Here is a 27,775-nt window from a genome sequence, read left to right as displayed (position 1 = left end):
GATCTGCTCTGGGAGCACAAACCTACATTTCATGGTGCTTTCATGAGACTCGCATGACTACCAGGTTGGAAAGTTAATACGGGCAGAGTTCCTGAGGAGACTGGGATTCCGGCCGCTTGTGGAAAGAAAAGATCCATATCCGGCTGCTCTGGGACAAAATCGTATACCTGTGTGACTGGCCCACTGGCTCAGGCAGTGGAGACAGGCACAGCAGCCGGGAGGCGGGGAACAGCTCTTTCCTACCCCCAGGCACCAGTACCGCTCCCCTGCAACCCCTGACATTGCTTCAGGGGCTGAGCAGCTCCAGAATAGAGCTTCTGGACACTAGAGGGCGCCATATAAAACCATGAAACGCCAAAGGTACCTTGTCCAGAGTAAAATTATTAAAACAACTCCCAAGAAAGATTTAAATGATATGGACCACGTGACCCTTCCTGAAAGGGAGTTCAAAATAAAAATCATCAACATCCTAATGGAGGTATGGAAAGACATCCATGAACTCAGGAATGAATTCAGGTTGGAGATCCAGTCATTGAAGAGCATGATGGAGGGTATTAAAAACAGGTTGGATATGGTGGAGGAGACAATAAATGAAATAGAAACTAGAGAAGAAGAATACAAAGAAGCTGAGGCACAGAGAGAAAAAAGGATCTCTAAGAATGAAAGAATATTGAGAGAACTGTGTGACCAATGCAAGCGAAACAAAATTTGCATTATAGGGATACCAGAAGAAGGAGAGAGAGCAAAAGGGATAGAAAGTGTCTTTGAGGAGGTAGTTGCTGAAAACTTCCCCAAGCTGGGGAAGGAGATAGTCTCTCAGGCCATGGAGAGCCACAGATCTCCCAACACAAGGGACCCAAGGAAGACAACACCAAGACACATAGTAATCAAAATGGGAAAGATCAAGGATAAGGACAGACTGTTAAAAGCAGCCAGAGACAGAAATAAGATCACATACAAAGGAAAGCCCATCAGGCTAACATCAGACTTCTCAGCAGAAACCTTACAGGCGAGAAGGGACTGGCATGATGTATTTAATGCCATGAAGCAGAAGGGCCTGGAACCAAGATTACTTTATCTGGCAAGATTATCATTTAAATTTGAAGGAGGGATTAAACAATTTCCAGATAAGCAAAAGCTGAGAGAATTTACCTCCCACAAACCATCTCTACAGTCTATTTTGGAGGGACTGCTATAGATGGAAGTGTTCCTAAGGTTGAATAGCTGTCACCAGAGGTAATAAAACTACAGTAAATAAAGTAGAACAGCTAATTACAAAGCAAATGCAAAATTAAATTAACTATCCCCAAAGTCAATCAAGGGATAGACAAAAAGTACAGAATTTGATACCTAATACATAAATAAAGAAGGAGGAAGAAAAAGGAGGAGAAACAGAAAAGAACCTTTAGACTGTGTTTGTAACAGCATACTAAGTGAGTTAAGTTAGACTCTTAGTAAGGAAAGTAACCTGGAACCTTTGGTAACCACGAATCTAAAGCCTGCAATGGCAATAAGTACATACCTATCGATAATCACCCTAAATGTAAATGGATTGAATGCACCAATCAAAAGTCACAGAGTCACTGAATGGATAGAAAAACAAGACCCATCTATATGCTGCTTACAAGATACTCACCTCAAACCCAAAGACATGCGCAGACTAAAAGTCAAGGGATGGAAAAAGATATTTCATGCAAACATTAGGGAGAAAAAAGTAGGTGTTGCAGTACTAGTATCAGACAAAATAGACTTCAAAACAAAGAAAGTAACGAGATAAAGAAGGACATTACATAATGATAAAGAGCTCTAATATCTCATTCAGTCAACATTTATTAAATACCAGCTTTATACCAGGAATTCTTTTAGGTATTAGGAACTCAATGACGGTTAAGATATAGATTCTGGCAACAAAGAGCTCACACTACACTGAGGAAGGCAGATATGTTTGAAAAGTATGTTACAAGATAGCACAGTAAATGCAATAATGCCCCATGAATGTAAACCTTTTGAGTCACACATATTGAAAAAGAAAAATAGATGACTGCAGAACGTTTATATGATATGTATTTATAAATACAGCAAACTTCTACAACTATGGAGACTCCAAAAATCTAGTTAATGGTATTAAATACTGATTTTCTTCAAGAGAAAGGTAAAAAATGAGTCATCTAAAAGTAAAGTATGAGTCATATAAGGGAGATCAATTTCTTTTTTCTTCCCTTTTTTCTTTTGGACTTAGGGCAGGCTGTGTGCTATGCGATGCCATGTCAAGGCTGCCTGTAATTGCGACTCAGGGGGATTCTGAGTTAAGTCGAAAGTAGCCTTGTTCACTCTATTCGTTTAGAGTTGGGCCAAGAAGGAAGCACACAGATTCCTTATCATTTAGAATTCCCTCATAACTCGGGTCTGACTCAATTGGGTCAGTCTTCATATACTATTTGATTTATCTCTTTGAGCAGACATGTCTTTGTGTACCCTGGAGTGAATTCTAGAAATCAGGTCAATTTTTATGGCCTGCTAGTTCTATTCTGCCAAACTTGTGGAGTGGTATCATGTGACACGAGTTTGCTAAATCCTCCAGGTCTGAAATACATATATATAATTAGTCTGTGTTTATGAGATGGTGAAAAATTAAGCTGGAAATAATATTTGAGGAGACAAATACCAACAGTGATTAATTTTTTTCTACAAAGACAGCTATTCCAATTGCATATCTAAAAGTCTTACTGAAATATAGGCACAGAAGTGGCAACATTATACAGTGGGTCCATAGGTAAAAACACTTTGATGTAAAACCAGACCCATCATGGGCAAGTTAGGCAAACAGGACCTGGCCAAGAGCAAATAAAAGCATGATTTTGAATGTAAAAAACATTCATTTTAAAATGAAACATATTTCTAGAAAAGTTACAAAAATTTTGAGCAGGATATTAATTTTTAAAGTATATTCATTGTACAGTGCTTACTCTTTAAAAAACCCAATGCATTGTTAACATTTTATCCTAACAACTGCATGGATAAAGGGTAGGAACTTTATGCTGCTATTTTAATGCCAGTAGGAGAAGGGGAGAGAAAGTGGCAGACAATGCTGAGAGAAATCTTTGGGCCGGTTAGAGGTGTTACTGATAACAATATCCCTGAAAAGGTAGAAAGGGCCAGTGCAGAGAGCTGCTTGCCTTCCTGGGACTCCAGATAAAATGAGGCAAGAGGCACATGGAAGCAGGAAACTTGCTTCATTCAGACAGGTTCTGTCTGCGCTTTTATTTGGCACTCCGTGATTTTTAAACTTTTAATCCTTAAATCCAGGAATTCACCATAACGTTTTTATAGAAATACTGAATAGAAAAATCTGGAGCATCTTCCTGCTTCTGCCACTATTACTCTCTAAAACATTTTCTGAAATTCTTTTCAATTCCACGCTGAGGAACTTGGGTACCAGAAGTAAATTTGGAAATTAAGAAACGGCTTCTCAACAACAGGGAAGCATATGGACCAATTCTACATAATCTTCCTTTTTAAAGGCTGTATTGAAACCTTTTGGTTTTGTTTAAAAACAACAGGCTTTAGTTTTACAACAAAGAAAAGATCACAAAATCTATTTACCAATGTTTCTCAAGACACTTAGGCATCAGTAATTACAGTGAGAAATGCTTTTCTTATTATTTCCAAAAGTGTACAAAGGAGGGGCTGTACTATTTTAAAACAGAATGTCAGAATATGGCATCAGACTAGAGGACACAGGTGATGGGACTTCCAGGGCATGGCTCACAGATCTCTGTTTGGCCAAACCAAATAGTCTATCATTTCCACTTAGGGCCTCTTCTCTTGATACTAGATGAGAGTATTCAAAAGTATCTGACAGAAATAGATGGAAAAGCAATCTCTTCACCCAGGAAAGAATGGGGCCAAAAATATTTGCTTTGATTTTTTCAAAGTTTATTTTGGATTAAACTAAGAGCTAAATCAAAAGGAAAAGAAATTCTCCAAATTTAGGTTAGAAAGTTCAGTTACACACAAAAAAGGGTGAACTTGAGATTAGACCAAGAAACTCAGTGATACAAAAATGCTCTAGATAACTGCTTTTCTCCAAGCAAACGGCCACAAATAAACGTCATGTACCATCACATGAGATCCATATTTCCAGTGGGGATTTTGGTTTAAAATTTCTAAGCAGCAAGATTTAATTTCATCTTTCTTTTTTCTCTCTTTATTGTTTTTTAAAAATAAATTCTAATGGAATAGTAGAACTAAAACTATATTCCATGTCTAGCCTTTTAATCATTAAAAACAAAGGAAACAGACATTTCAGTTCAATGTAAATATTTTCTTGGTAAATTCAGGATAACACAAATTACAGTACATAACTATACCTCCTCTGAGGCATCAAAGATGTTAAATGTGAAGGAAACCAAAATTTCTTAGGAAAGAGTAGAAGTCTTTCTGGGAATAATTTAAAAATAAGACAGAACTTAACTTATTCATCTTTAATTAAAAGAAAGTAAGTGAGGTAAGTGCTTTAAGCATGAACAGTAAAGAAAGAAATATGAGGTTGGGAAATTTTCTCTTCTGACAGTGAAATTTAAGAATATTTACTGAACACCTATTATGTCACAGGCATGGTTCTAGATGCTGAAGATATGCAAATACGATCAAGACTCCGTTTTTGGTCTTAAGGAGCTACTGGGAGAAACCAACACATCAACAAAATTTAGGTGACAAAATGATAAATGCTTTAGTCGAGGTATAAAGGGATTCTATGGATGTTCTACAGAAATTAGGAAGTTCATAGGAGACTTCAGAATGTCAAAACTTGCTTTCAATCTTGAAGGGCATTCATGGTGGACAATGGCCCAATTCTATACCCCAAAACAGCCACACAGAGACATGAGGGCATAAGAGAACTAGAAACATGCTGGAAAGCACCAAGGATGTTTCAGAGTGCCAGAAAGAGGAGCAGCGGGAAATACTGCAAAGAGAGGAAAGTGTTCAGATGAGGAAGCATCTTGTTTTTCAAGCTGTGCAGTATAAATATTATCATTATTAATGGCAGACCACAGAGACACTTTAAGCAAATGAATGGTAAGATGAGCCAGAGAAAGACTTGTAGAAGGTTATAGTCAGAAAACAGGAAAAGTGGATAGATGATCAATAACGCAATGATCAATAAGAGAGCACATACGAGTTTGAATTAAGGTAGTAGTAGTGAGATTGGAGATGGGAAAAGATACAAGATCTTTATTTAGAGACACAGGGAGGTCTCTCCATGTGCTACAGGTCAAATAAAATTCCTATCTTATGAAAGTTACATTTTAATAAAGTATAGAGTAACCAAACACATAATTAAAATACAAAATTTAATATTTAATACGAGAATATTACTTGTTCATTTAACATTACATTAATTTAACATTTCTAATATTTAATGTATAATATAAAATGAAAAAAATTTACAAAGGCAAGAGAAAGGCACTATTTTTGATAGGGTGGTCAGGGAAGTATCTCTAAGGAGGTGAGCTCAGAGGAGAGACTCAAGTAATAGGGAGGGTGCTACCTATTCAAAGAAACAGGTAAGATGTTCCAGGAAGGGGGTGGGTGATGTAGGTATACAGGCGCTGGGCTGGGCATAATGAGCACGGTGTGTTTGAAGCTAACTTGGAGTAAGATACAGGGAGTCCTAGGAGAGCTAAGCAGAGCGAGGTCATGTAGGATCCTGTAGAACTTGGTGAAGAGCCTGGATTTCTTTCTAAGTATTATGGGAAGGGAGGAAATGAGGAGATGGTGGTCAATCAGTATAATCTTCCAGTTGTAAGATCAGTAAGTTTTGGGGATCCAATGTATAGCATAGTGATTACAGTTAATAATACTGTATTGTTTATGAAAGTTGCCAACAGAGTAGATCTTAAGTGTTCTCTCACCACAACAAACAAATGGTAATTATGTGATATTATGGAGGAGTTAGCCAATGCTATGATGGTAATCATTTTGTAATATAAAAGTGTATCAAATCAACACACTGTATGACTTCAACACACACAATGTTAAATGTCAATTATATCACAATAAAGCTGGGGGAAAAACGTAGAATGAGAGGTCCGTGCAGGATTTTGAGCAGCATGGTAATAACTGTTTAAGAGACAATCCTCTGCTACATGGGAAATAGAGCAAAAACTGGAAACAGAGTCCAGACAGGAGGACCTTACTGTCATCAGTCAGCTGAGAGATGATGGCAGCCCCATCACAGGGGCACTAAGAGGATGAAAGGTCAGTAGATTCTGGATGCCAGAAACAACATTTGCAAGATAGGCTTGTCATGACTTAAACTATTATGAAAAATAAAAGAAGAGTTTTCTATGTATTTCCTACATAGATGTATTTTAAACTCTGTCGTATAGTTACTCAGCTCTGCAATGAGAAAACTATATATAAATTATACATCAGTATGTTACTTCCCTACACAGCTTCTTCAAAGAATTTCCCTGTCCTCGTGTTCCATTCAATAACACTTTTACCGTGTATATTTAAATGATCCATAGATATATGTCTGTATAGGTATATTATACGTGAGTGTACATGCGTATTATATTATATTGCTGTATTTTCAATTCCTCTTGCTTTTAAGACAAGTTTTCTTTAGCATTCTCAGGTTCCAAAAACACGACCCACTCCAACTGGATGTTTTGGCATAATATATGACAAAAAGGAATACACAAGCCAAAAACAAAAGGCTTACACACTGCTTCCCCATAGAAAGAACTTTCTAGGACGACAGCAGTCTGTCTTGGATAAAGGCCTTTTTGATCGTTTTGGCTCTTTGCTCTTTATTTAAGATTGATTACTACCAGATCTTTCCTAGAGCTCTGTTCACAATGGTTTCAAATGACTCAAGCTTTGGCACCCCCTCACTAAAGTATTTGCTTTAATGAATTCTAAATTTCTCTTACAGAGTGTACAACTATCTCAGAATCAAACTGCCTTCCGTAGTAATTACTGAGCATATGGTACAACCAGAGTCCTTGACATTCATTAAAAAAAAAAGTGCAGGGGGTGGGTGAAAAAAGGAAAAGAGTTAAAAAAAAATAGTTGCAAGAAATTAGCAGGTTTAAGTAAATCATTATACTTCTCAGGAAGAAAGATCTGACAGAGACACTGTGAAGGACTCAGCCTTCAGATTCAGCCATGTTGGGTTTTTGCTCATCACTTTATTCTTCTCACACAGGCTGAAGCATCACACTGCCTTTGCCTATGTACTTGTAGCAAAAGCTACTTTTATTAGGGTTTCTTAATTTTAAAATGTTCTCTGATGCCATGAAAGCTTGACTCAACTGCAGCCTGCTTGCAAAGGGAAAAGGAGTTTTAACCTCCAAAACCACTAAGCATCCAATTGATGCAATGCAGTATTTTCACAAAAAGCAAGCATTCCCTAGTCATAGGGAACTGAAATTCCATGACAGAATTATTCAGCAGGTAAGTTGATTTTGTAGATCAGTATTTAGCTGATCGAATGGCTTTTATACAGTGCTGTGACACAATATCTCATTCAGAAAAAATAATCAGATGCACTGCTAACCCTCCATATAAGTATCAATATTTATGACTGTCCATATAGGATTGATGGAACAAATACAAAATATGATGTGAGGCTTATGCATGAGTATTTGTTAATTCATAAAAACATCAAAAGTCGTTAAAGTTTTTTCAAAAGAACCAATTGTGTGCTTTTTCCTCAATGTTTTTTTCTTATTTTTCTTTAAAAGGCCACATCCGTCTTCAGTTCAAGATGTTTTGACCATTTAACTCATGTCTCTCTTATAACAAATTTTAGAAATTCATAGAAGAACAAATATTTATTTTGTTTCCCAATGAAGCTTTCTAGATCTAGTAACTAATCAACTGATTCATTCAGTAAGACATCATTGAAGAAAACGAATAGTAGTACTAGGAACTACGTTTTTTTTTTTAGCCATTATACGTTTGGACACAAGACCAGTTTTATAAGGAGGGTTTTAAAAATATTTTGTGTACTTCTGTAAGAATTAACTTTGATAAACTGATGTACCCAATATATTTACTGTTTTAATATAATATTGAAATAAATTATGATTCAGTTTTATCTCTATGGTATGACTGTCTTCAATTCTTGCCAGGGTTTGAGCTATTCAATTGAGATGTTCAAATACATTAATTCTATGGATTTTTCCCTTGGTGTAACAGAGACTAGTAGCAATTTACCAAAATCTCTTCCTTCTTTTTCTGGAGAACACAGCAGGAGACTTATTTCCTAACATCCTTTGCAGGTAGGTGTGGTCAAGTGACTCAGCTTTCACCTGTGGGATACGAGCACACATGGTACGTCTACGCCTGGGGTTGCTTCACATTCAGCTCCCATGTTCTCCTCCTTGGTTTTTGCCACTTTACTCCTGGAGGGCAACAATGGCCAAGGAAAGCCACAAATGCAAGTATCCTCTGTCGGAAAGTGGCGCCACTAATCTGGATCCCTAGCTGACCATGAAGAGGACAGACAGCCTCCCAACCCACATGCCTATCAAAGAAAGTTATGACACATTTCTGGATCCATTCGTTTTAGCCATTAGCCAATCCTAACTAATATACCTGGTTTGAAGAAAAGAATAATGAGATTAAGGGAAAAAAGAATGAGACTAATAGAGGCAACAGGGTTAAATCAAACAAATTTAACTCTCCCACATTTACTGCCTGCGCAGCAAACCCTGACAGCAGCCAGAATAGCCTGTGGGTGTTGGATGGGAGAAGTGAGAGAGCAAACTTGAGAAAAGAGCATTTCCTAGTGCTCTCCTGAAATGATTCCCTTCACACCCCTCTACTTTTCTGGTGTGGCTGGAGCAGAGATGGCCCAGCCTTGGGTTGGTCCTTTTGTAATACTCGCTTTGTGGCCAAGGAGGAGACAGAATTTGCAATCACTTTCAGAAAACCTGAAGACAGTCTGATGCTTGCTGAGGACAAAGTGGAAGCTCTGTCTTTCTTGAGACAGGAGATAAAAGACTTTATTGGTCCACTTCTGGTCTCCCCTGTCTCTATCCTCCTTCATTGTCTCCATCTTTACTTAGAGAAGCAGGTGGCCCTTGTTTTTGACAATATTACTCTGTCTATCCTCTATCATATCTTTTCCTGCCTCCTCCAAAGGTTATTTCCTTAAATATCCCCTCGTGGACCCACAGCCTCATGCTCCTTCCCTTACTTTTTGACTATAAGCTTTTTTTTTCGATCCAAGACACACAAGCAATCACGCACACAAAAGAAACGACAATAAAACCACCACCACCACCATAAACTTATTTTATAAACCTACCTGGAGCTACAACTCATTTATTTTCCACTTCATCAATCCCTTGTTTATTTACCACATTCTCATTCTTTGAATTATTATTTATTGTTGTTAACTATTAACAATAATTTATTAAATATTATTCTGTTTCAAATCTAATAACATAGTTCTGGAGGCACAAACATGGAAAAGACAAAACTTTTGCCGTTGGAGACTTCACAGAGCTAGGGAGAAAGACAGATATGGAAATAACTGTGCACCAAGATGATTTTTCTGTAGTCTATTCCATGCTTAAAGGGCCATGGAAGCCCTTCCTCTCCCAAGGCACAATTGATTCCATTTTGGAGCCTAGAGAAGAAAGTTTCATAGAAGGAACGACATTTGAATAAAAAAGACATAGGCTTAAGCGGAGAAAGAGAAATACCAAATGATTTCACTTATCTGTGGAATATAAGAACAAAGGAAAAACTGAAGGAACAAAACAGCAGCAGAATCACAGAACTCAAGAATGGACTAACAGGTACCAAAGGGAAAGGGACTGGGGAGGATGGGTGGGTAGGGAGGGATAAGGGGGGGAGAAGTAGGGGGGTATTAAGATTAACATGCATGGGGGGGTAGGAGAAAAGGGAGGGCTGTACAACACAGAGAAGGCAAGTAGTGATTCTACAACATTTTGCTATGCTGATGGACAGTGACTGTAAAGGGGTTTATAGGGGAGACCTGGTATAGGGGAGAGCCTAGTAAACATAATATTCGTCATGTAAGTGTAGATTAGTGATAGCAAAAAAAAAAAAAAAAAAAAGGGCAGTTCCTGTGTGGTAACCTCCAACGAGTTCTACACAAGGGTATAAAGGGCATATAAAAGTGTAGGCAAAGGGTCTGTTTGTGTTTATACAGAGGATCAAAGCCTAATTGGGCTACCCCGAAAATGAACTAAGATACGATATGAAAAAGAACTTCCAACATCTGCACCCTCTGGAAGACTCATGCCAGAAGATGATCATCAAAAAACCCCAACAAAGATCCACGCACTGCTACAGCTGTAGATGCACTCATCCCACCAGTTCCTGGACCTGCCATGGGAATGAGGAAGGAGATATCTAAGCTGGCCTGTGCATACAGTAAAACAACAAAATTGGACTGGATCTATACTGTTGGAACTCAACCAAGAATTTGGAGAAGTGCAAATTGTAGCGCTCCAAAGTCTTACAACTACAAACTATTTATTGTTAAAAGAACATATGGCATGTGAACAGTCCCCAGGAATGGGTTGTTTTAATTTGTCTGATTTCTCTCAGACTGTTCAAGTTCATTTGGACAATATCCACCATATCATAGATAAGTTTTCACAAATGCCTAAGGTGCCTAACTGGTTTTCTTGGTTTCACTGCAGATGGCTGGTAATTACAGATATGCTTTGGTTATGTAACTATACTCCTATTATGTTAATGTGTGTGTGCAATTTAAGTAGTAGCTTAAAACCTATACATGCTGAAGTTACTCTACAAGAAGATATATCAAAGAAATAATCAATCTTCCCATGTTTTCTTCCGCCTGCTACTTCTATAGCTTTTCTTCTTCCTTCCTAATTACAACCCTTAAATAGAATTTGTGCCTCATATCAAATTTACCGAGTATCATAATTCTTCCAAGTGGTAAAGATACCTCAAGACAAATGCTGGGCATAGAAGCCACAGGGCATAAATATGCAAAGAAGTAAAAAGCTAACTTTTTCAAACAATAAGGCTTCTCTCTCACTTACCAACTTCACATTTCCCTGTATGGCCCCGGAAGATGACTGGTTAGCCAGAGACGGGTAAGATTCCTCAAGGGAGGAACAACCTAAGACAGGCACAGTCGCAGGGGGGCCATCAGGTGAGAAATTGGGGATCAACAGAGGTGAGGCTTAGAACCTCACCCCCCCGTTCTGAGAGAAATCTTCTGCATACGTGGATGTTTTATTGCCCTGGTCTAGCTTGGATTAACACATAGTCTACAGGCACACACCTGATCATCTACATGTGCTCTCATACAACACTAAACTATGTTTTCTACCTTTATCTTGTATCTACCTACCACTTCAGCATTTTATTAAAAATAATAATAATAAAGAGAGAAATGTGGTATCCACATATAAATCAAGTATAAAAACCAAATCAGTATTCATATTTGAACTGACTGTTTATAGTTCATAATGCATGAGCAAAACCGAAAGTTTCTGTGATGACTGCCCTTGTACTGTTCACTATGTAACTTATTCATTATGTAAGAATTTGTTCTACATGTAAGAACTTGTTTGTTATGCCTCAGAAGATTGGAGACTGACAAAAATTAGGCTTGGGGTGGAATAATGATTGTGCATTGAGCATTGACTCCCCTATACAGAATTTTATTGTCATTAACAACCATTTGATCAATAAATATGAGAGATGCCCTCACAAAAAAAAAAAAAAAAAAAAAAAAGGACAGACTTCCAATGGTAAAATAAATTAGTAACCGGGATGTAATGTATAGCATAAGGAATATAGTCAAGATATTGTAACAGCCTGGTAGGGTGATAGCTGGAACCTAGAATTATGTATATAAATGTTCTACCACTGTGTTGTACACTTGAAACTCATGTAATGTAATACTGTGTGTCAACTACCCTTCAATAAAAAATAATTATTAAAAAAAAAAAAAAAAAAAAAAGACATAGGCTTTTGTAAGTCAGACAAGGGGAAAATGGGTATTTAGGCTGGACTTCCAAAGTGACAAAGGCAATAGTAACATGAGAAAAACATGGTATACAAAGAGGAATTAATTTGAAGAAGCAGTAAGTTGTCTGTCGTGCTTAGAAGAAAAGAAAGGCAATTGAGTAGGAGGGAGGAATTGTAGATTGTCTAGAAATAGCTGCTTGGAGCCCTGTTTTGAAGGGTCTTCAATGACTTTGGACTTTTATATCATATGAAAATTTTAAGTAGGAAAAATAAATGATGTGATGTAAAAGAAAAGAAAAATCATATGGTGCCAGCACGCAGGAGAGCTCGGTTTTAAAAGAGTTAGGAAATGGGAGATTCATCAAAGGCCACTGAAAAGGTCAGGTACATGCACTGGAGGCCTAGGCTGAGGGAGTGAGAGTGCACAGCCCTCAGATTACGAGGTGGCTCAGTTACCACATAATAATTTCCCTTATCTGCATAAGCACAAAGTAGGTTTCCATTGGTCTTGACACCTTCTCCAAATTAACTGAGATGAGATTATTGCAACTGGTCTACAGAATTTTCTGAAGTCAAACTTCCAACAAGATTTGACTTTTAAGACCTTCCATAATAAGCTGCCCTTTTTAAATGATGTATCCTCATGGACAGTACAAGAACTATATGCATAATAACCACCTTCTAATTCTAAGCATTAGAAAAAGTGCTCCTCAGCAATACATTTTTGTTTTTTCCTTTCTCCTTTTGACCAAACTGCTAAAAGGGAAGGCTGAATAACAGCACCCTCCTGACAAGAACTAGAGCCTTTTACAGCAGGTGGCACCCACCTCTGCCTACAGAATTGCAGCCCAAACAATCTGCTTGGAATTGCTGATAAATCAGCAGAATGTGCTTATGACTCAGCCTGTTAAGTAGGAGGACTGTTATTGTTATTTTAACTCCTGCCAGAGTCTGTGGGCAATTCTCCATCTTTCTGTCTCTAGTTAACCACAAGACATCCCTCTTCAAAACCTCACCCCTGGAATAGGTTCTTGCTCAGTAAGAGTCAGAACAGTTTGGGGTCTGGTGTGACTGCCAGCTGATAGTATAGATTAGGAGAGGCTTTCATAAAGGGAACATCTGATATCCTAATTTACCCCCAAAATCTGTCTTAGAGCATTTTCAAAATTTTTCACATTGTGTGCCATGGACTGAAGCTGAATCCTGATGAGACAGCACTCAGCACAAGTCAAGGTACTTATTATTTTCAGAGAGAACGGGGAAAATGCCAGGTTTTCTCTTTTCTTTAACTGTTGGGGCATTGTGGTCCTACTGTTTGTTTCTTTCTTGCCAAGTGTTTTCAACAATGTAAAAACTCAAGTGCTACTCCCAAGGAATATTGTAAATATAAAACAACAACAAAAATGTCAGTCTATTTTACAGAAAATGGTCTTAAAGGATAAATTTCATCCATTTATGAATGATGAAAAGACATCAATCTATTCTGAGGACAAAGCAAAATTTAAGCAATGTCAGGCTGTGACAAATCTTAATTATTTGGATAAAAGATGGCATGGAATAATAAATATTTTTTGCTCTTAAAATTGCTTTCTCATTTCCACCCAGCTAATTTATCCTTAATTTGCCTTGTGTGTTGGTTCTATATATTAAGATTCAACTACATATCCTCAGTGTAAAGTTCTGTCGTAATGCTTTAAAAATCATGTGTCAAAAACATGCATGAAAGTGCCTCAGCATTCCAGAAGTGATGGATTCTACTAAGACAAACTGAAAGATTCCTTAAAACAACAACCATCAATGACGTGCACTAAAGATATTGTACATTCCACAGTAACTTTTGCATGCCTGTACAGTCCTTCAACAAGTGAGGACCACCAAGATAGGGACACTCGTACAGACACAACTCAGAAGGCCGCACATGAGAGGAGAGGATGTTGAGATGATGTTAGGGAGGCAGAAGATGCCTGTTTACATAGCACCTTGCTGGCCACAGCAGCAGTGTGGGCTATATTTTGACTATTATGGGCAGCCATTGGTGGACTTTGAATAAAATACTCCTATCAATTGATTTTAGAGGAATGAAGGATCACACTATGTGAACAATAGACTACAGAAGAGCAAGATTGAACAAATGAGGCTACTGCAGAGGTCAAGGTGAGAGAGAGTGGATTCCAATGAAAAAGGTAGAGATCATGAGAAATGATCAGATTCTGAACAAGCATGAGCTTGGTACTCTTATTATCTGTTATGAGGCTTAAGGAGGTTAAGCAATGTGCCTCTAAAAGGTGGTGGGGCTGGAACTAAATCATCAGGGTGTTTACCACACTGTAATGTTTACATGGGGCTTTTGTGTTCAGAGATGCTGATCCTATATGAAGTTAATACTATAAAACTTCAGAGGCATACATCAACCTTTGTATTTAGAATTAATGTATTAGGTTTGAAAAATTCAGTTCTAAATTTTACAGAATAATTAGTAATATTCGCAAATGATTCCAAAGATTTGGTCATTTACAAAACATTTGCACTCCCCTTATCCCATTCAATTAAATTTAATCGGCATGGCTGGGTGACTACAAAGGTAATTTCCTGGTAAACAATGTTAGGATAGCAGAGCAAAATAGAGATCTCTAATTAAATAGTCGCCTTTATGGTGTCATTGAAGCGACCTTTGCTATTGCCAGCCTGTTTCCTCACTCTGTGTGGATATTGTGCCTTTTTTTTCCCTGCTTTTCTAACATCAATTCTTTCAACTCACATAAAATACCGGTGGAATAAATGAAACTGCTATTTATATATCACATAAGTTAGGTTTTCCCAATTCTTTTTCTGGTAGGCAGTATAGTTTTGGAGTCTAGGAGAGATGAGTTTGAATCTAGGCCCTATAATCATTATATGATCTTGACTAGGTTTGCTGACACATAGGGTCCTCAATTTCCTCATATGAAAATTGCACTGTGCTTCTGACCTGCAAGGCCTACATCAAGTCTTGTATTTCCTTATATTAGCCCAGCAAAGTTAGTTTATCTGTTCTTTGTTGGCCTGGCTCTGCCAGAGTAGTAATTTACTTCCTTCAGAGAATAAAACCGTTATAAGATTCTATGTCTATAAATCTACCTAGTGTATATTGGCCTTTTACCTTAAATTCTAGAATTAACTGCAGTGTTACAAAAAAATTAGGAAAAATTCCTTAAGTTTCTCTCATGATTTTTGAAGGGAATATGAGCAATTACCATGAGCCAACAAGAGTGTCTTTATTAAGTATCTTTTAAATTTCAAAGGGAGTATTTACATTGTATTTGGGAATAGTCAGAATTTCACCTGTGGGTAAATAAAACAGATTTCAATTATTGTGTTATGGCAAAGTAGCAGAAGCATAAGTCCCATTAGTTACCAAGATCCTTAGTGCCCATAGCAAATGCCTTCCTAATAGAAAAAAATGAACATAAACAGAATTGGCATGATGTCACATATTAAGAACTTCAAATTTCTTTCACACAAATCCCAAAGATACTTTGAAAGCCATACTTAAATCGTTTTAGTATTAAATCTTCAAGTTTCTGAAAGTTATTTAGAAGTAATAATTAATAATAGTAAGCACCAGATGATTGAAACATTAAAATGAGTCAACTTTATGACAGAATGAGTCAACCAGAGCTTCATATATCTATATGCATGAATCTCTAAATATAACGGTGGGTGAAAGCAGGCTGCAGGAGAATATCTATAGTATGATACCACTTGGGTAAACTTTTCAAGTAAAAATAATTATATGACATAATATTTTATACACATTAAATAATGAGAACTATTAGAACATGCCATTAAACCATTAGAACGTGCAAAAGAAGGTTATATCATCATCAGGATTGTGACGCCTTTTAGGAAGAATGGAAAGGGAGCAGAGTGAGATTTTGCTTTTTCTGTGATGGTTTCTTTCTTTGGAAAAGATGAATATTTGAAGAAAACTGAATGTTAGCAGTTGTTTCATCCATGAGGCTGATATTTAGGTATTTATTACAATGTTTTCTATATTTTGCTTTGAAAATTCTGCAAATGTTCTTGATAGAAGCAAAATAATAAAGAAATAGTAAAAGCAGTGAAACATACTGCTGTGGCCAATTTAAGACTGGATATTCAGTACTTCTAATAAGGAGAAATTAAATGAAAACGTAGTCTTCATTTCCTAGACCAAGCAATCATTCATTTGTATCCCTTTTGTCACTTTATTCTGCTTTTATCAAGGAATTTAGGGTTTAAAGGAAGATGTAAAATAAAGTCAAATATTCTTTCTGCTTGTAAACTAACCTAAAGTATATACACTCCTTTATTTACTTATATACCTTCGTATGTCTTTACTTACATACATTCCTTTATTATTTCTCAATGCAACAACTGTAAAATAACAAGTACAAACATCAAATACATGTTTACTTGCTATGGCTTTTCAGTAAATGAATTTTTTTGTTCTATAACTTAAGAGAGAACTAACTCAGAACACAGGAGAGCCTAATGGCTGGGCATTTCCACCACAGCATGAAACTGCTCTCCCATAACGGCGAGGGCTGGAGGGCCTTCCAGTGCCTGCTACTCCCAGACCCGTGTATACAGCTTTGTAGGCAAACTCCTAAATCTCCCTGCCTCCTTTCTCTCTGCCTCATGCCCCTGATTGTAAAATGGGGGTGATCCCTGTATCTACTCACAGAGCTGCTCTAAGGAACTAATGGGTTAGTTTATGTAGAGTAAGTCATGTAGGATCATGCCTGGCACATAGTAAGTGTTCAGAAACTACTGCTGGTATTGTTAGCCATAGCAGGGGAGACAGGATGAATCTGATCCTCATTTTGGAGAATGAATTTCTCATTCTTTCACTGTTAAAACACTCAAAACATCATGCAGTGTTATTTTAATAATCTTAAACCTATTACCTGTGGCATTCATGTGTATTTCTCCCTTATCAAAATGAACTGATATTTATTTATAAAGATTTTTTAAAAATCTCCTTAACAAAGAGTTATTTTTCAGAATTGTGAGTAGCTCTTCTAATGTAGAGAGGACAGGGTCTTACCTATTCAAGGAAGTAGTAAAGGAAGTCCGTTATGCTGTGTTCTCAAAGGGTTGATAACGAGTTCTGGCTTCTTTCTGTTAAAAAAAAAGAATTTAGGAAATTAGTAATTAATAATATCTAATCCATATACATTAATTATGTCATCTATATCCATACCAATTTCAATTCATGGCTTTCTCTTTTTATACTGGGTAGCTATGAGACTATGAGATGAACTTCATGGTAGATCTCTATAGTCATACGTGAACATTTACAATCAGCTAGACACTCTTTCAGGTGTTTGGAATAAAGTAAAAATGTCAACTGTTGTATGCTTTTTCTACTTCCTAGCTTCAGTCCAGTGAAGCTTCATAAGTATTATCCAAGGAAAAACAAAACTTTAAATTGTGTAAATTGTTTTCAGCTAATAAATAGTTAGCAATTATATTCTCTCCCAAGAGAATATACTCATACTATTAAATCATTAATCATATCCAGTAAGCTTTAGAAGACTGGGCCTCTAGCCCAGTTTGTATTGATTCCCTCCAGCACAGGATGCAGAGGAATTTAACTAATTAAATTTTCTCTGTATAGCACTAAAATTATCTTGACATTCAGAATCCTAAAGTCATTCTGGATTAGAAGTTCTGCTTAGAAATTCCACTAGAACAACACAGAGTACTTCTTACTGCAGTGCTACCTAGAAATAAACACAATTATGAGAAGGCACTAGGCTTTTCTTGTAGCTTCCAAGCCATTAAGGTATAGTCATCCTCAATAATAAGTAGTAAATGCAAGGGGCAGAGCTGAGGCCCATTTTGAAGTCCTGCTCTCTTACAACAGGTGTCTAAATCTATGCATCTCTATGTGTTTTTGCCAAAGCCTGTGTGGTTTCACACCCGGTAGAGTGGATCCCATCATATGAAGGAAGATACTACTCTACAAGTAAGGAACCCTAAGACTCAAACGGTGATAGCTATTACCTATACTTCGTGACCCAGTAGGGAATGTAAACTTGGGAAGGAAGAAGCAGGTGGCTCATTTCTTCTCTATGACCCTTCAGAGAACTGTGTATATGGGTAAGAGCAGACAAGTGTTTATTCAAAAGTCACAAACATTATCTGGGCCAGGTTCTGTATTATGTGCTTTGACGTGTATTAGTTCACCTAATCTGTGAGAATTCACACAGAATGTGCAGCATCAAAAGTCTATTAATGAACATTACAGTTAAGGAAGCTTAACATTAAAAAAAATAAAGAAAATCCTGCAGGCAAGAACAAACAGTTGCATGTTCCATTCCCTCAAATAATTTGACAGTTATTTTAGGGAAAAAAATTTGACCAACCAGACTTCTGAATAGATATTTTTCCCCCACTAGTCCAGTTCAGTAGTTCTCAAATTTGGAATACATAAAATATTATTACACAGAGGTCTATATACAATAATTTAAGACTATTTAAAGAAGTGTTAAAGGTAGTTTTGATTAAAAGTGTATTAAAACTTGTACATTGATCTTAAAAAAAATTTGAAATGGCAGATCAGCACTGGACCTTGTTCAGATAGAAAGAGTCCTTTGGTACTTAATCAATGAATGCTGAATAAAATATCACAAAAAAAATATCAGGAAAATGTTTCCTCTTTAAATTCCTTAATGTTGCATAGTTTTTATACTTATCTTCATGACTTTCAAGTACACATGCACACGTGTACAAGTGTGCAAGACATTATATACATGTGCATGTATTTTTTACCCTAGTAAAAATAAGGACAGAAATGGAATTCTATGGACCAGGGGACAGAAAACTATGGTCCATGGGCCACATCCATCATGCTGCCGCCTGTTCTCCTAAATACAGTGTTATTGGCACACAGCCACATCTACTCATTTCCTTGTTGTCTATGGATGGCTGCTTTCATGCTACAAGGCCAGTGTTTAAGGAGCTGTGACTGAGACTGTATGGCCCTTTGTATATTGATATATGACCCACCATATTTACTGTCTCTTTAAATATCTGCTTACACCTTACATGTTATCGAAGAACATGTTCATCATTTAAGTAATTACAGACAATATTTAAAAAATAATATCCTGTCTTTTATGATTTTTCTAAAAATTAACTCAGTAGTTATATATGAAAGTGAAATTCCATCCCTAAACACTTAAAAGCTAATTTCATTCCAACAGAATTGGGAAATTATTGGCCAAAGGATGAGATGATTATTAGAAAATTGAAATGTACTCAGTCATAAAAATAGTGCCCCATTTACCCATCATCTTGACTTCTGTGTTTTGTCATAAAATTAAAATGACTATTTCTTTTTTTCTAGACTTTATTTTATGAGCAGGAGATAAATGCCATCTGGGATTTATTTTTGAAAAACAAGTTATAGCTTATTCCATAAGGCATATAAAATTGAATAGTCATTTTAAATTAACACAGTGCAGTTAGAGGTGATAATGTTCATTCCATAGCAAAAGGATTAAATTACTTTTAACAGTTTTTGTTTAGGATATTATTTGCACAGTTTTAGTATTTTATACATTATACACAGTACCTGTAAGATCCCTAAAATAATATTAGCAAGCATTTATACAGCATTTACTTTGTATCAGACAATGCTCCAAGCATTTCATATATACAAATTCATTTATTATTCATTGTCACCCTCTAAGACAGCAAGTATTCTTATTCCCACTTTACAGATGGGAAAACTTAGGGCAAGAGACTTTATAAGTGGTCTTAAAAGCATCACATGGCTAGAAAATGGCCAAGCTTTTCCACCATACACTAACTCTATAGGCACTGAGAGTTGGTTATAAGTCTTCAACAATGGCTAAAGATAATTTAAAGCATAAAGGCATTGTGGGTCCTCTGAAAAGTGGTATTTTACAGATGGCAACTTTCAATTACTAGAAATATTCACTAAGCACATATATTCAGCATATTCAGCTTCCTGTACAAATTGAAATTTATTCAGCTTCAGTTCTGCCTCTGTTCTAAGCAATCTTTACTCCATTCTTCCCATCCAGCTGGCTTATGCCACGTCCGAGAATCTCTTAGAGCTGGGTCTGAACATTGTGGGGAATCATGACTGACAACACGTGACAAAGTCAACTGGTTAAACATTACATTTAAGGGCTGGCCTACACATGATAGAGAATAGGATGCATGTGGTATCATAAAGCAAATTAAGTAAATCATTGAGGAAGGAACCCAAGACTAACACTTGTTTAGCTATACAAGCCTTTCTTAGCTGATTGCTCAGATAGGATGTGCATGAAGTACATTTAGTTAGGCTGCATATAATACTTGTCTGGCTGTTGGCATACTTATGTGACACCTATAGCCCTGAAGTGAGAATGATAACTTCATGCAGACTTCGGAACCCTGTGACAAAAATATTTCCAAGCTGTACTTTTCTCAACTGACATAACAACTCATGTTTCCACTAAGCAAGAAAGTCAAGATAAAATCTTCCCTGGATTGTTAGGCTAGGATATAGTTTTCATTCACCTTTGAGGTATATTCTAGCATAAACATCATTTGGCTATTTTTCATGTTTGATAGACTTTCTCAGATAAGGAAAACACTTGATGCTTTAAGTTGCTGGAATCCTAAATAGCATTCCTAAAGCTAAGCTGATCTCATTGGCTATCATTGGTCTACTCAGTTAGTTCTCAAATAAACAATAATTACCTCTTTTATCAATTTGCTCTATGTGATTTTGAGCAGTTCATGTAATTCAGTAGAGGATAACAAGATTTCAACTACTGAGGACTGAATTACTAATATTGTTGGGAAAATACCCACTATCCAAGCAGCCTTTATGTAGGAGAACAGCTGCTAACATAAAATCATTTAGTCTAACATGCTACTAATCTGTTTGTATTCCCTGTTAGGTCTAGAAGCAGTCCACTCATTATCAGGGCTTATTTGTGAGTAGCAGAAAGTCACAGTGAACCAAAGTCACTAATACTTGAACAGATCAGAGAACAATCTTTCTTTCCTGGGGCTTTTGCCAAAGTTCCTTTTAGTGTAACATTATATTTCTTACGAAGGAAATATATTTCAAAATACGTATCAATGAATTAAGGACAGCTAACAAAAACCCCAGTCAAAATATGGTGTTCAGTTGACCAGAGATTCCAGGTAAGGTAGACAGTAAGAATTTTCTCCTTTCATCCTCAGACCTGAAACTCCAGACTACTGCTGCAGTCTAGCTGACATGGGTATGCTGACTTAGAAATTATCTAGACTTGTCGAGAGCATCTTAATTCAAGGCAGTAAAAGTAGGACATGAATAGGTGAATAGATTGGGTTATTCAGAGAAGTCAGGCTTATGACTTAGAGTCTTCACACAATAAAGGTCTATACCCTATTCATACAAATCTTGATGTGAGAAGGGTACATGTCCAGGCCACTGCTCTCCCATGCAGTGATCCAGCAATCTGAGGATATTCTGTGTGTGAAGCAACTCATGGCCTCCAAGCACACTGCAGCAGAGAGGAAGACATGGAAGGGCTGCACACCAGCTCTTAAATGCTTTACTACAGAAGTGACACACATCATTTCCTCCTATGGCCCCTGGACGGAACCACATGGCTCTGCCTAATGCAAGGGGTTGAGAATCACGGTAGATAAATGGAGATTTGGTAACTATCTCCATCCCAAAAGTAAAAGGAGCATAACAAGATGTCCAATAGCTGCTCCAGGAACATTACTAAATTCCTTCCTCGAAAAGGGTTCAAAGAAATAATGCCCAGTGATATCAGCTAAAAACTGATTTTTGCTTAATTAACACAGGCTGACTCTGACTAAGTACATAAAAATAGAAGTAAGTATTTCATTTTATAAATAAAATATGAATTGGTACTGCAATATAGAGACCCCTGGACAAGAGTGGGGCACATGTGTCAGTATTTTCACTTATTTATATACTGCACTGCTGTTTGCTGCTCAGATTCAGAACATATCTGTAGAAATAACATTTATTTGCTTGACAGAAAGCCATCTGTTCATTTGTTTCTAATTCTCACACAAACACTAACCATTTTTAAAATGGTAGAGCAAGTGAGTGCGGACCTGCAGCTGGGGTGTAAGAAGGAATGGGGGAGGGGCACAAAGGCAACCACGAAACTCATCCTGCTGTGACGCTTTCACCTGCATGCCGAAAACTCTTCTGCTAAAAAGGCAAAAACTCAGTTTCTAGACTTGGTCTCAGGGACTTCTATACTGTGATTATCAACTGTCTATCATCACAAACCCTCACATCTTCTTAGACTAGTTCTCTAGTTCTCTTGTAGACCCATGAATTGCCCCTTTACTCCAGTTTTGTATATTTCTTCTCTCCTCCTGCAAAATCCTCTTCTTTTTCTTTTTTCCTGTTCCTCTCTCCCAGCCTTCCCTTCCAGCACCCTTCCTTTACTCCTCTAGATCTGCCAACTCCTCCTGGAACTGGGGTACTCTTCTCTGTGATGTCTCCTCAGCCACCTCCAGAAACATCTGTCCGCTGGTGTATAGCCCTTCTTTTTATCACTTATTTGACATTCATACGAATTACCTTGTGCTGTTAATTAAGGCTTAGGGAAACTGAAACAAATACACATCCCCATCCTTTTTTCTGTTATTTCAATTCTCTAATCCATGGGTTTCTATCAAATATATGGCTTCTTCTCTCCATAGTATTTTGAATTCAATATGAATACAAATGGACAAAAAATATTAAGCCATATGTGAGTATATAATGCACTTCAAATAGGGCTGCCAGGTTATGAAATTATCTCAAGAGGTATCACCAATTTCCACTCCTACCACTATGTCCTTACACTATCAGCAGCATTGTATATTAATGTCTGGACCACCTCACCCCACCCCAACTAATCTGCAAGTTCTAGAAGGGCAGGGGTCATTTTCTTTTGTACTTAACTACCATGCTGTCTGGAGCCAATACTTGCTTAATAACTACCCATTCAAATGGATATGAATGAAAAATAGAGGTAATTATGGCAAAAAATGCAAAACTGCGATGTTTTAATTCTGTGTATATGAACTTCTCTCTGCCAAGCAATGGAATCTCCTTATTTACCAGGCCTACTGTTTCCCTGACTTGAAAGTGGGTGATTGGTAAAGGCTGAATGAATAAATAAATACAAGATTAATTAACAGCTATTTTATCCTAACCATTCAGATTAGAATTTTATTAATTAGACCTCTGAAATAAAAATAACATAAACTTTGCATATGGAGGCTATTTGGATCCCTGGCCTATATCACCTACTACCTACAGAATATTGGGCAGATCTTTTGGGCAGATCTTTTAACTTTTTGGATCCTTAGTTTTATCATCCATAAAGTGGAGATTATTAATGAGATTTCCCTTTTAGAGTTGCTGCAAGAATTAAATAAAACCACCTGTGGAAATGTGCTTTGACAACTGTAGAATTGATGATGTGTCAATATCAGTCTTCAAATAGTATTTATCAGCACTACTGTATACCCTTGTGAAGAGATTATGTGTAAATACAGCAGAGTTCAAGTCAATAGATAATTTTTTAGCTTCAGCTCTTCTCTTTGGTTTTGTTTAGTAGCCAAATGTCTTTTAAAAGTTCTTAGGACATACAGTGTCTTTGAGAAGAATTCTGCCAGAAAAAGCAAGCATCTCATTCACTAATAGCCCCAAGGTCACCTGCTGGGAGCCATCTGTCAACCTGCAGTAGGATACAGAGGTTTCACCAAGGAGGCATTTGGCTGAACCTGGGTGTTAGAATATCAGGCTATGTTTGAGGTCAGTGTGAGCACTTAAATTCCAGCTGTGCTCTCAGGCAGAATTCAGATCACTGGTGATATTCTTTCTTGAGCTTCTGCACTTTCTGAGGACATTCTGACGGCTCGATCATTTGAAAAGGTGTGCATTTAGAAAAGAGGACTCCACCTGGCAGAAGAAAATATGCACCTTGCTGAAGTCATCTGACTGGAAAAATGAAATCCTGACAAATGTACTTTTAGCTTGAAGAGCTAAAAGCTCTAGATGCCAATGGATTTCATCAACTCACTGGAGTCTTGGGTAAGAGTTTACAATTAAGGATGATTTCCAGCTGATGCAGGCCTTCATTTTTTGTTGCATATTGTTCAAGAGACAGTGTGTTTAAACTTAGCACAGTGGGGACTAAGTTGGCATCCATCCCTCCCCCTTCTGTAATGCAAATTTAAAATATCTTATTTTCCTCCCCAAGTTATTTTCTTAAAAGTGGAAGTCAACATTTTATTACTAAAGAAATTGCCAATAATGATCCACTTCAAAAAGTGAAGATTTCTTAATTGAATGAGAATATTATTTATTGGCTGAGAAAATACACCAGAATAAAAGCTAGCTTTGATATATATCTGAATCCACTATATCAGAACTCCCAGATGTTCTAGTAATTTTATAACAATATTCTTAAATGCATGATGCAATAATTCTCCCATCAGTAATCTTAGCAATATTAAACCGCACAAAGATATTCATTAAGGCTTCACCTAATGAAAGGGAGGACTCTGCATAGAGATGGTGGTAACTGAAAAGAAAAGGAAAAAAAAGAGTTTGGGTCCCTATAAATAGGAAGCAAAGGAGGAGGCAGATCAGATTGTCTGCTGGGGAGTTCTTTAAAATATTTTTCCGCTCTTCTGTTATTCTGTCCGTGGCCATGCAATTACCCTCCTTTGTACTCCTTTCAGAAGGGTGTTCTATTATTATGCTTTATTTAATTGGCTTGGATTTAAGTCTACAGACCCCACTGAGATGAATGGCAGTGGGAATAGACGACACAGGAGTAAAGAAATCAACACAGGCGGTGAGGCACCGAGAGACAGAACTGCAGAGCTGTGGCCAGACGGGGGAGAACCCGAAGCATTCCATGCTCAAGGAAGGCTTTTATCTAAAGCTCCTAGAGGCCACTTAGTGTGTATAAGCAAGCTACATGTGTCTGATTTAGACAAACACATACCGAAATAAGATTAAAGTCTAAGCCGTAGAAAACACAGCAAGTGAGCCAATGAGGTTGCAAATATTCCAGCTGCTCTAATTACTGTTGTTCCAAAAGAAATGTGAGGGCTGCTGATGCCTTGCTTGGGTTCCCCTGAGACTACATCAGCCACCTTTGGTATTTGCAAGCACGGAAGTTTGCTGCAGAGGTAGGGTTACACCTTCACCCTCTGAGAATGGTTTTTAGAACTACTCTAATTCATTGAAGAGTCAACAGTCTTTAAAGAAAATTACTGAGACTTTAATGATGTATTAGAAAAACTGTGGCTCCCAATAATTACATTACAAAAGTCTTAGTGTCTTAGAGTGGTCTAACTCCACGTGGGGGCTACTCTCCCCCACTCCCACAGGCCGCCGCATGTCTCCAGGATATTCCCAGCACAGTGAAGGCCAGCGGCCTGCCCTGAGTGTCCCCGGCACCTAGTGACTTGCATTACTTTGCCGTTAGCAGAAGCTCCGACGTTAAGGATTTTTGAAGTACCTTCTTAGTGAAGCATGCAGATCCTACATGTTTTTTTTTATGTTTATGTGGTTTTATTTTGTTTATGATGTTACTTTCTTCATCTCCATCCGTCTGATTTTTTAATGTAATGCCAAATTGAAAGTCAGTGAGCTAAAAGTAAACTCAACGTGGCTAGAGAAAAAAAAAGTTAAGAGACTGGAAGCCATTTGTGATTACCTCTTCACCTCTCATTTTGGGTGGCTCTGTCTAGTTAGCATGAACTGAATTTGTTTTCCTTGCACACAACAAGTCTGCTTCAAACCCTTAAACCTCTCTCACTCATACTTTGGAGATTTCTTGGTGACCACAGGCAGTCATAGCCTTCAGTAATTCAGTGAAAAACCATTAGAGCATAGACATGAAGGGGTCTATGATCCTGATAAAATTTTGAAATAACACCACATATAGATCCTGATATGACTTATAAATAACACTAGAATCTGGAATATAGATTTCTACTACATTGTCTATAAGAAAACACATATAACTGCTGATAGGCCGAGAGACAAGGGCCCTTCAGTGTCCAAAGAGTTCTAAGTTACTCTGTTCTTAAATAAGATGCCCTTTGAAACCTGTCCTAATATGATGATAAAAACATCATATGCTTTAAAGAAGCCCATGCACTATCACAAAAGGCACCTACTATTCATTTCTCACCAAGTTCTTGAGTATTGTATTGACCAAGTGCAGCAGCATCTAATAGCCTTTAAATTTTCAGTGTAAATAAAAATGTCTACTTAATAGTTCTCATCATTTATTTAACAAATTCCTTGCTATAGTTGCCTACTGAATAGGACAGTTTCTGACAGGGGCCACATTTATGCCATTATATGGCAGGTGACACACTCAGCCACAACAGACCCAGGGGAAATTTCTGGTTTCCAGTTTCCCAGAGAATCACATTTGAGCATTATACAAATGGTGATTTCTCTTAGATAATTAAATAATTAAAATCCTTTTTTCTCAAAAAGAAATCACCTGTGAAGATATTTTAAAAGAAATCTGTTATTGTAATAAAGCATCTATAAAAGTCAGATAAAACTTATTCTGATAACTTCATAGTTGAATGAAAACATTTTTAAACTACAAGTAATTTGTTTTTGTCATTCAAAATTGCAAGAATTGATTATATTCTGTTTATTATATTGGCAAAGAGGTGTGAATTCTTTTGAAGAAAAACCTATAAAAGAGACGACTGCCAAGAATTTTTTTTAACTGAATAATTTCATTATTAATGTCTGATGAAAGCATTGAATGAAATGAAGCTAAAAACCTATCACAGAGCCATCTCTCTTGGGAAAAAAATCTTGTAAAATTCCATGTTTTGAAGAGGCCCAGTGGACCTGCCTTCCAGCTCTTTTGTTGGAGTTATATAGAGCTTTTATCCTCTTCCTGTTTTGGTAATTATGACATGCTGGTAGATTTTAGGGTCACTTGACATAATGTAATACTTGGTTTTCCTTTATGTTCTCTGCTTCTTAAATTGTAACAACTGAAAGCACTTTTCTCATATTCATGCTATTTCTGCCTGTAAAGTGTTACCTCTGGAAGCTTCTTTTAGAAACGTGTCAGACAGTTGTGCTCGAGAGGCTCATGTTTTCATCACAACCGAGAGGCTCATGTTTTCATCACAACCGTGCAATTTTGTTGATGACCATGGATTTCCATAGATGCTGCCTGGGGCTCTTAGACTCATGTAATCTAACTCCATTCATTTCATTCTCCAGAATACTTCTCATTACTGGTCACTACTATAGGAATTTAGCTGTTTTAGCTTTTTGTATGTGATATGTGGTAGACTCTTTATAAAATTTAATGAAAACTTAGGATTCACATCCATGTAGGTATAACCTTTATTTGTACAAAAGCTCCCTGGGTCCCATTCATGTACTGCCTGGAAGCAATGGACCTCAAGTTTTTAAAAATTTGGGTTAAAGTACTAGGTATTAACCATTTGCAGTTTACACAACTATTTTTGTACTCTAGATTTTACATGGTTGTGCAATAGAAAAAGATGTGACCTTTATATATCTATTTATTACTCCTCAAGTAGCTTTGATTGCTAATTCTGTAGGAGGGTTGGGAAGAACAGTTCTTTACAAAACTGAATTGGAGAATTCTAATAAGGAGGCTGTTTATTCTGTGAGCACAATACAAGTTTCTACTTTGGATAACAAGGAATTCAATAAAAACAAACTTCA

General features: G+C 37.0%; 1 protein-coding gene across 1 annotated transcript in view; it reads right to left on the bottom strand.

The window, feature by feature from the left end:
• LOC130684058 (1-phosphatidylinositol 3-phosphate 5-kinase-like) overlaps positions 1–27,775 on the bottom strand; it is a 95,695-nt gene that overhangs the window by 40,340 nt on the left and 27,580 nt on the right. Inside the window, exon 3 of the mRNA XM_057503624.1 lies at positions 17,069–17,142. The gene's annotated coding sequence lies outside the window, so the exon portion shown is untranslated. The remainder of the gene's footprint in view (positions 1–17,068; positions 17,143–27,775) is intronic.

This window comes from Manis pentadactyla, chromosome 6 (genome assembly GCF_030020395.1).
Source record: "Manis pentadactyla isolate mManPen7 chromosome 6, mManPen7.hap1, whole genome shotgun sequence".
Lineage (NCBI taxonomy): Eukaryota > Metazoa > Chordata > Mammalia > Pholidota > Manidae > Manis > Manis pentadactyla.
This window is presented reverse-complemented; position numbering and strand designations above follow the sequence as displayed.